Source organism: Myotis brandtii, unplaced genomic scaffold (genome assembly GCF_000412655.1).
Source record: "Myotis brandtii unplaced genomic scaffold, ASM41265v1 scaffold162, whole genome shotgun sequence".
Lineage (NCBI taxonomy): Eukaryota > Metazoa > Chordata > Mammalia > Chiroptera > Vespertilionidae > Myotis > Myotis brandtii.
The window spans coordinates 725594-736751 of record NW_005355923.1 but is presented as its reverse complement, the minus strand read 5'-3'; positions in this window follow the sequence as shown (position 1 = coordinate 736751).

The window sequence follows — 11158 nt, the reverse complement described above, 5'->3', positions numbered from 1 at the left end:
CAGGGTGAGGGTCCCCACTGGGGTGCCTGGCCAGCCTGGGTGAGGGGCTGAGGGCCATTTTCAGGCTGGCGGGTGACTGAAGCTCCCAGCCTCTTTTTTTTTCTTTTTTTTTATTCTGGGATTTATTTACCTTATATGGCTGTCACTGGAGCTGAGAGCTGGCTCCAGCTCTGAGGCCGTGGCTGGCTGAAAGCAGGTATCTGGGGTTTGTTTAGCTTCTATAATTGCAACATTGTTGCATCCGGAGCTCAGAGCGGGGCCACTGCAGGCAGGGAACCTTGGCTTCTTCCATCACTGGAGCAAGCAAGCCTCATGTTTGCTTCAGCTGCGTGGCTGCTGGCCGCCATCTTTGTTGGCAGTTAATTTGCATATCCTGCTGATTAGCCAATGGGAAGTATAGCGGAAGTATGGTTAATTACCATGTTTGTCTATTATTAGATAGGATTAACTCTCACTGTGGTTTGAATCTTTTTTTATCTAGCTAACAAACTGGATTTATTAAAATAGTACAATAATAAATTATTTCCACTTGTTTTTAATTAAATAAAACTAAATGTCAGCTGGAGCATCTTAAGCTAACACATAAGACCTTTGACTTACCTGCAATGAGTTGAAAATAAATGTAAAATAAAATATAGCAGAATCATGGATCATATCTAACTTATATTTAGTATGCTGATCTTGAGTGAAACAATAATTTCCTTTGTATTACTTGAAATACTAAGAAAGTGGTAACCATATCATGGTGAAATATGGTGTAAGAAACCCTGGCTTGAGAACTCTTGGTATAGATTTTATACATATCATTGTTACTGTTGTAATTAGCCAGTTATGAATACTAGAAGGCAAAGGGGAGACCAGACATTATAAGCATGGCCACCTGGGCAGCTTCATCAGGAAGCTGCAACTTCACACTCCTCAGGGGACCACAGGTCCATTCCCCGCAGACCGCTGGGGGAAAGGACTGGGAAAAAGGGAAGATGGTCACATGCAAAGTCACGTGGGGATGATGAAGGGAAGGTACTGGCCTGTCAGGCTAGCCTGGGAACAGTTGGCCAGAGGGCGAGAAGCCACTGCAGCATGCACAGTTCTAGAATACATAATTCCCAGACACAAGAATTCTCTCTTGTGCCTCTCTTATTCCTCTGGCTATGTTCCTGCGTCCCTGCCCCTTGCCTGTGTTCCCTCCAACGCCATGCGGCCTGAGCAGCCACAGGACCGATGGCCATGCAGACCCCACACACCATGGACTGCAGATGGAAGCACAAGCTAAGCTAGCCTGATCCTCTACCGGACTGTGCACGTGTGGAACCGAAGCCCTGGGCAACAGCTTTCCTCCTAGCCCTGGGGAAGACCCAGCTGGACTTCTTCCAGGGTCGGGTGGAGGGCGAGGGAGGGGACCTTGGAAACTCAGGAGTTTCATTCCACACAAATAAATGCCACTCATTCTCCCGTGTGAGTCTCAGGAAACTCCTTTTCTGTCACATTGCAAAAAGCCCACTTCCATTGGGACACAGAGTACTCCCCACTGATAACAGAATCATCAGCAGCATTTTTAAATTAGAAAGACTGAGGGATTCCTTGAGTACCATTTAATATTGTTAGATTTTCTAGTAGCTACTAATTAAAAAAAAAAACTGCAAAAAGATTGAGTAGCTATATGCCATTTAATATTGTTAGATTTTCTAGTAGCTACTAATTTAAAAAAAAAAAAACTGCAAAAAGATTGAGTAGCTATATTAAGTCCCTTTCTCTACTGATAAACTTTAAATGGTCAATTTAACTTGTTCAATGTTAATCTAATTATTAAAAACAGGTAATACTTAATACCTCATAGCCTTCTGTGCTTCTTTTACTTTAAGGGCAAGGGGGGGCGGGAGATAGTCATGTTTTTATACTCCCCTAACAAAAAAGGGTGGAGCCTCAGACAGCTGGCCCTTCATTTGTCCCAATGTGCCATGTAATTGGTTTTGATTTCCCTGTAAGGAGTCATTAAAAATTGGGGAAGCACTATCTTAAGTATACATTTCTCCCTTACAAGGAACAATCACAATAAGCAGTTCCTTGGCATTTTTCTAGAAATAGTCAATGCATATGTAAACATGTGTCTCTATATGTCATTTTTTTATATATGGTAATTTAAACATGTATCCTTGATGTATTCTGCTTCTGGAAACATTCCCTGTTAGTACATACAGTGCCACTCTATTGTGTGTGGGTTTTTCTGGGGGAGGGAGCTGCATTGTTGCTTATTAAATAAATACAATTTTTATTTATAAATGGTAAATTTTTAAGGTTTATTAATATCCGCTTAAAATAGGCGTGTGTTCTTTATATGATATCTACTTTAACAAAACAACATTTTAAACTCCTTAAAATTGAAATGGTTTATGTCACTGGTGGTCACTTTATGCTCTTGAGGTTTTCCTACATATCAATTTTCTGTCCTTGGCTGAACTATTGTGTTTCTAACTGGGCTTTTATTGTACAAACAGAATGTTTTTGATCAGACTGTATTTACATGACAGCCTGGAATTGTGGCATTTTGTTAAATACATAGTTCATATTTAAAATATTGTCTAAATATTTATTCACATGATGGATTACTGTGGCTCAGAAAAGGCAGTTATAACCTATTAAGTAAATAATTTTAGTTTTAAAAAAATGTGAAAGGCTTTGAAGGGGTCATAATGATTTCTCAGTTGTTAGAAACAGCCATTGAACACCCTTGCTTTTTTCTCTAAGTGGTATTTTAATTCTTAAGTGTTTAAGCAACAAGATAAAACAGAGAGGGGAAAAACAAAGGAAAAAATAAACCAGTTGCCTGCAGGTAGTAGGTTTTCTTCCTTCTTTCCCATGTTCAGTTACCGTCTCTCCAGCATGAAAAAAACAAATAGACAAACAAAATTACAGCCAAGCAAACAAAATAATACTATTGCAGAAAAATTTTTAAGGTTTCTGGAGGCTAAAGCAAAACTTCAAAATATATAATTGAAACAGCAAAAACATTTAAAAGAGGTAGATGTATTTCACTCAAGTTTGAAAGGTTTTCATAATAAATTGCTGTTTGACTTAAGTTTGATCTTTGTGAAACTTGTGTATATGAAATGTTTTCTTATTTTTAAATGAGTTTGAAAACTGTGCAGTTAATAATGCTTCTGTTTTTTGTGGTTTTTTGTTTTTTGTTTTTTCAAAAACAGAGACAAGGTTTCTTGGTATTGTTAATTAATTTAAACATATGTTTGTGTATGTGTGTTCATATTATTTTCTGTTTTTCAATCAGATGGCACCAAATACTTTTATTTATAATTCAAAGATCGTTTGAACTTTACAACCTTTTGTATTTATTTAAGATTAATTTGTTATTTCTAAAGAAAATAAGGAAAATATTTTTGTGTGTATTTTTTAATGCCCTACTCAGTTCATCTGCCCATCGTAGATCTGTGATTGTAACATCTTTGACAAGCAAATTAGACCATAGAAAGAGCATCCGACGTGGAGCTTGGGCCTCTTGGTGCGACTGTTGCTGGAGGATTGGGTGGGTGCGATGCCTCCATTGCTGGTGGGAGTGGGGTTCTCGTGATATCTTGAGAAAAGGAATCTTCTAAGACTCCCGCAGGAGAATGAGTGGTTTTTATTTGTGTGGAGTAACATTCCTCAGTTTGCAAAGTCCCACGTCTCTGAAACTAGTTCTGGAAAATACGCAGCTGGGGCTTCGATAAAACTAGAAGCAAGGCCCGTGTCCAGAGATTCCGTTCCATGGTGGAGTGGAATCCAGAGTAGCATCAGCCTAGCTTCAGTCCATCAGTCCATTGTGTGGGTGGATGCAGGGGAGCGCGCCCCCAGCTACAGGAGAGCCAGGAGCCCAGCATGCAAGACAGAGAGAGGGGGAGAGGAGAGAGAGAGAGAGAGAGAGAGAGAGAGAGAGAGAGAGAGAGAACATTTTTGTTCAGGAATTAAGAGTTAAGTATCTCAGATTTCATGTCCTTGCAGTGGCCACGCCTATTCTGGTGTGACTGACAGTTAAGCATCTTCCTGTGTCCCAGGCCTTACTGGGAGAAAGGTTGAAGTTGGTGGTGTGTGGGCGGGCTAAATAGCCATCTCAGAAGAGAATTTGAATTTATTTAAGGAAAAGGGGATGGAGGATGATGATATCCAAAGGGAAGGGTTACACAGCACTGAGTCAAAGGGTATTGGGTCCATGATGGCAGCAAAAATGTACTTAGTACAGTGACACAAGGAAGGGCATCGAAGAAGCAGCAGGAGAGCCTGGGCTGGGCTGCTTTGGCTCACTGAGAAGCCAGAGAAAAGGGGGCCTTGGAGACAGGTTTTGGGGGCTCGCCCGGGACAAGCTGTCGCTTCCCATTGCTCCCCTGGTTGCAAGCCTTAGGGTTGGGGGATATGTGCCTGTGGGAAATGGCAGGGGCATGATCCTTGGAGGGAGAGTGCTCACTGGGTCGTTTGTCCTGAGCATATTTTTTCTCTCTTGCAGGTGGAAATCTTAGAGGAGGTCTCAGGGGAGGGTCTCAATAGAATATTCATCAGCTTTCCAGGTGTGTTCTTTCAGGATTGTGGTCTCCACTGACTGTTTCATGCCTCAGAGGGGTTTATTAGTCAATATAGCTGGTCCTGAGGCAGCCACAGCATCACTTGCCTGGTTTTGCTGCTTTTCTGGGCCTGGAGCCTGGAGCTGGAATACAACCAACGCCTAGATGTTATCTTTAGGGAGGAAAAGACCGGGGGGTTTAAACTGCCTGACCAGTGATATGAAAGACCAAGGGTCCGAACCACATGGCCAGTGATATGCTAGGGGAGGATAGGCTACCCTGGGGGTGAGGTTCTTGTCTTCCCAGTTTTGCCCCTTGCTAGCATCCGGGGCTTTCTGCCTGGGTGAGGTTCTGTACCTGGCCCACCGTCCTTGCTCTGCTCTTGTCTAATACTGGGCATGCATCTAAATTGTAGCTTCCCTTTGCTCCTTTCCAGTTTTTAATTAGTAACCAGGTTATTGCAATGGTATCACTACCTTCTGCAAATATAACTTAAAAACAAGTCTTTCTGTTCAGTGAGGGGTCATGTTCAGACTCAAGTTCTTTACTTCAGTGTGCAAGGGAAAAAATAGCTTCTCATCATAAAGAAAATTATAATCTCAGTAGAAAAATGTGCCTGTCTAAATTGAAGCTGAAAGTAAAAAATATTAGGAAACTCATGCACACAATTCTATTACTTTTAAGATCTAAAAATAAAATTTGAGTATAAAGATAGTTTAGGAAAACAATTAGGGTAGCAGAAATCCAGTAAAGTAATCATTTTGATTATTGGTTCTCTGAAAACTTTGCTCTTTAAAATAACAATATAATTAAATCTAGTAACTGGTTATCTTACAATATGTCAACATGGCCAAAAGAATTGTTCTGAGATGATTGGTTTAACACTGTTTTTGCATTTCAACACTTACATTTTAGTTATCTTATCTAGAACTCATAAATAAAATACACACCTTTGGATTTCAACATATATATATAAAGGTAAGGGAAGGTCTATTGGTCAGTTTTCAATTCATATTGTCATTTTGAATGCACACTCTACAGATGGTGGAGTTTTGACTGCCCATCAGAACCAATACCTTTGAGACAGCTGTTGCAGATAAACCTCTTTTACATGCTTTAGGTTAAGAGTAGTCAAACCTGTTACAGCACCTGCTTTTGCATATGCAATGCTGTTATGTTGTCATTTCCATTAAACAAGAAGCCATAACAGTCTCTGTGATTGTACAAAGGCCTGGAACGACGCCTACATGAAATGGAATCCGGCAAAAAGACAACCGTGATTTCTGTTGTATAGTTTCTATTTGGGGCTTTGTTTCTGGAAGACTGCCCATAATTCAGAGGGAGGATAGAGAGGCAAGTTTATGTTTGGAGACAAGAACAGGGAAGGTGTTTGCTGTCATTGACTGTAGGGTAGTTGTGAAGTTTGACATGCCCATCAGCTACTGAATGCCACCTGGGGCCCCCTACACTGCATACCTCAGTTTTCATCATCTGGTGAGCCTGCAGCAGCATTTCCAGGCACCGGAGTCCACAACATGTCTACTTTGGTTTGGAACTGATTGATCCGCGGAACAGAGCTTGCTTGTGGGATCTTTCTTTGCTATAGAATGACATAAATGATTAAAATGCTTTCTTTAGGGAAAAAAAATATCATTTGTTTATAGACCTTACTGCTCAGGGAAAGAAATTGTCAAATAGTGATGTAAGCAGAGTTTGTTGGAAACTTTCAGTAATGTTTGTGAATCATAGTCTTCTTCAAATTAGGCACATTAGAAATAACATGGGGAATACAAATTGCTGGGGGCGGGTGGGGCAAGAGAGAGTTGAAGGAAATTCCTTTCTTATTTACTGTATTTCTTAAAAAGAATATTGGCACGTAATAAAAAGGGCACCTCAGGATTTGCAAAATGACTAAAAATTTACTCTGTCTTGCCATATATTGCTGTGGGGGAGAAAAGGGAGATACTAAGATTGATAAAGAAATGTTGCATGCTGTCATTTTAGATTACATTACTGTGAAGTTGTTTCTGATTTCTTTTTGAAAAATAGGGCAAAATGCATATGACATAGAAAGTAATGTTATCATTTGTTAATTGTGTTAATTATGTTGAATTCTGTTCATTCTGACATGGATTTACAATAAACAGGAGTAAAAATATTATTTTCTAGCTCTGGGGGAAAAATTAAAAATTCTTCCCTGCCCTTTTAACCTTGTCAAATGATTCCCCTGCTCCTGACACGGTGCATTATTTTGCAAAGGTTGGCAGTTAACTCTTCAAGGTACCAGACATCATTTTTATTGGGATATTAATTCTCAGATGTGCTAATCTCATCAAGATTTGTGGGCATTTTCTTTCATAGGCCATTCTGATTTGTCGCTCTTTCTTTTCACAGCAGTACTAAATACCAAACCTTCTCTGATATGGAAGTTCATTAGAGATATGTCTTTGATGGCAGCCCTTTCCTGGCTTCAGTTTCAAATACCTTGATATAAAGCTTAAGAAGCCATTGTGTTGTGAGCCCTCCTTGATGTGCCTTATTTAGATCTGCATAGTAAATCAAGGAAAGTAAATAACAAGGCAGCAGATGGAAGCATGGAGATAAGGCCAGTGAACAATTGTATTTGTATTTTGTTATGATGTTGACAGCAGCTAAAATTCACTAATCTAGTTCAACTGATCTGCATTTCAAAGAAAACTCATTTAGCAGCAACTTGAAGGTTTGTAGGATAAAGTTCTTTTATTGCAGCCTTTATTGCATTCTTTGCTAATTTATCTGGTCAAGATTTATCCTTGCTTACTTAAAGCTGCAAGCATGTTACAAGGAGTCTTAAATACTATGAAAGCATTAATGTCTAGACTATGAGCTGAAGGTAATTACATATCCAGCCCTGAATAGGTTACATTTAGAAAATACTGTTGTCCAAACTCAATTGTCAGGGCAATATAGATAAGGTAGTTTTTTGTTTCTTTTTTCTCCCTCTCCTGCTTGTTTGCTCTGAGATTCACCCCCCCCCATAAATAAGTTAATATATAATCAACTACTCAGAAATTATACATAAAATGAGTAGATCGCCTTTAAATGTGAATCTATTGCTTCTGATATTGGGTAAGCTCTTTTGAGAATGGAAGATTACTAGTTTTGAAAGTCTGATATCCTTATTTGACTCTGTAGTTATACATATGCATACTATATAAGTGAATATGTTTAATGGGAAACTAAATGTCTTGAAATAAGCATACATTATAGACAACATGTACAAAGAATATTAGTATTTTCTCATTTTGATTATGTCACTTAATGGAACTTAGTTATTTTGAAATACAGATACAGAAAGTAAATATTATATGTGTATACTTATATATTAACTAAATTTTGAGTAAATTCCTCTTGTATTGGTTCCAAAAGGACAGCCTACTGTGTTAGAACAGTTATACTGAGTGAAAGGATAGTGTGGTGGTAGGCAAGCAGGCTAATTAGCCATCTCAGATGGTGATTAAAGAAAATTGAATTTATTTAAGGCTGGGGATATCCAAAGGGAAGAGCTACACCAAGCATGGCAAACTCAAAGTCTAATAGAGGCCAAATAAACAAGGTTTAAGTTTATGTGGGCGGCAAAAAAACAAAAGCTTCAATTTTCATAGAAACGTAGTTTATTTTGATAGAGACATGCTGAATACAAAGGGCTGAAATAAATGAGTAATCGTTAACATAAAATAATAGAACATTTTAATAAAAATTAATATTTTTTCCTGAACATTAAATTGCCAAACACGGAATAACTTCACAAATTAATAAGCATAACACATATAAACCTATTTTTCTTGTTCTACAAAAACGAAATATTTCCTGTTGCGCACACCAAACAAGTCAGTAGAAGACTAATGATGTGACAATCAGCTGCTAAAATATCCACTGCTGGTATTAGTGGAGAGAAATGGTGCGCCTGCGTGTAAAGTGCGTAAGGGGATTGAATGCAGCATCATTATAGCCATCAGTCATTATGTAGTTTGTTATTAGTAATTATGTATAACAGGATATTGTAAAAATTAAGTTACAAAATTTTTATTAAAACGTTTCTTACATACCGTTATATTGGCTGGGCTGCAAAACTATTTGTTGTGGGCTGCATGCGGCCTGCAGGCCGCGAGTTTGACATGCTTGGGCCACACAGAGAAAAGGGGGCCCTGGAGACAGGCTCAGAGGGTTAGCGCAGGACTAGCTGCTGCTGCCCATTACTCCCCTGGTTGCAAGTCTCATGGGTCCCTTAGAGGTCGGGGTACGTGCCAGTGGGGGGAATGGCACAGGCGTGCTCCTTGGAGGGGAGGGCTCACTGAGTCCTTTGCTCTGTGCATATTTATGTCTTTCTTGCAGGTGGAAATCTTAGGGGAGGTCTCAGAGACATATCTTAATAGAATATTCAGCTTTCCAGGTGTGCTCTTTCAGGGTCGTGGTCTCCACTGATTGGTCAGTCATTAGTCAGTGTAGCTGGTCCTGAGGCAGCCACAGCACCAGTTGTCTGTTTTTGCCGCTTTTCTGGGCGTGGAGCTGAAATACAACTGAGGCCTAGATGTTATCTTTAGGGAGGGGAAGATCAGGGATCCAAATCTTGTGAGGGAGGGTAGGTTACCAGGGGGGCCAGCTTCTTTTCTTTCCAAGTTTTCCCCTTTGCTAGGCATCCGGGACTCTCTGCCTTGGTGAATTTCTGTACCTGGCTCATAGTCCTTGCAGTGGGGGGTCTCATAGGGAGTTCAACTCCTCTCTCTGCAATTTACACTCTCTGAGATTTTTCATAAAGTAGTTTCTTCTGTGAATCTCTCCTGGAAACCTCCAAAGTTGAGGGTGATTCGGAAATTCACAGGGTCTTCCCAGTTAGAAGATCCTGGTCATTCACTGACAACTAGCTGTATGTCAGGCATCATGCTTGACCAAAATTTTATGTAGGTAATTTCTTTTCCCTAAAATAATTAATGTCTAAATATTCTGTTTTCTAAAATGTACTACTAATACAATTACCATTTAGAATGTAATTTTGTATTTCTCTTTCAAACCCCTTAGGTGACTCGTTTGTTCGGTACCTAAGCATTGATCCTATTTTTCATAAAACACAAAGAATATCTTTTATGGTCCTTATGAGAGATTTATTGTATTGTTTAAAACAAATTGCCATATATGATTTTTGCAAAAAAGAACACAAACCTATAATTTTGTTTTGGGTTCTAAATTTTAATGTTGATTCAGAAATTCAGAGTAGGTATTTGAGACCAAGTATTTTATTTTAAATTTTTATTGTTGCTTTTCTCTTGCTGCCTTTATAATTCTCTTTTTGTCTTTATCCCTTGGCATTTTAATTATGATGTGTCTTGGTGTGGGCCTCTTTGGGTTCCTCTTGCTTGGGATTCTCTGGGATTCCTGAACTTGTAAGTCTATTTCTTTCAACAGGTAGGGGAAGTTTTCTGTCATTATTTCTTCTAATAGGTTTCCAATATCTTGCTCTCTCTTCTCCTTTTGGGAGCCCAATAATGAGAATATTTGTACACTTGAAGTTGTCCCAGAGGCTCCTTATATTATCTTCATATTTTTGGATTCTTTTTTCTTTTTGCTCTTCTGATTGGGTGTTTTTTGCATCCTCATATTCCAAATCGTTGATTTGATTTTCAGAATCCTCTACTCTACTATTGAATCCCTGTAAATTATTCTTTTTAAAAAATATATATATTTTATTGATTTCAGGGAGGAAAGGAGAGGGAGAGCTAGAAACATCAATGATGAGAGAGAGTCATTGATCGACTACCTCCTGCATGGCCCCTACTGAGGATGGAGCCTGCAACCCAGGCACATGACCTTGATTGGAATCGAACCTGGGACCCTTCAGTCCACAGGTCAACACTTTATCCACTGAGCCAAACTGGCTAGGGTCCTATAAACTATTCTTTATTTCAGTTAGTGTATGCTTAATTTCTGACTGTCTCATGTCTTTGAAATTCTCACTAAGATCCTTGAAAGTCTCACTAAGTCCCTTGAAGTTCTCATTAGGATCCTTGAGCAACCTTATAACCATGGTTCTGCACTCTGTATCTAGTATTTTTCTTAGTTTTATTTAATTGAGTTCTTTTTGTGGAGATTTCTTCTGTTCTTTTATTTGTGACATGTTTCTATGTCTCCACATTTTGGCTGCTTTCCTGTGTTTGTTTCTCTATATTAGGCAGAGCTGCTATGTCTCCTGGAATTGGTAAAGTGGCCTTATGTAGTAGGTGTCCTGTAGAACCCAGAGGCTTAGCCTCCCCCGTCACTTGAGCTGGGCACTCTAGGAGTGTCCCTGTGTGGGCTGTGTGCACAGTCTTGTTGTAGTTGAGCCTTAATCGCTGTTGACCCCACTGAGAGAAATTGACCTCCAGGCCAGTTGGCTATGAGGACCAGCTGCAACTTCAGTGGAAGAATTGTTGTACAGGAGATACACCTATGGGGCAGGACTTGCTGCAGTAGAGCTTTGGTGCTCACTGAGTCTGCCCTTTGATGTGTCGCTTGTGGATGTGTAGAGTTGTAATTTGGTATGGTCTAAAGTTGTCTGCTGTGTGGACTGGCTTTGGGGTCCCCTGAGAAGGTGCAAA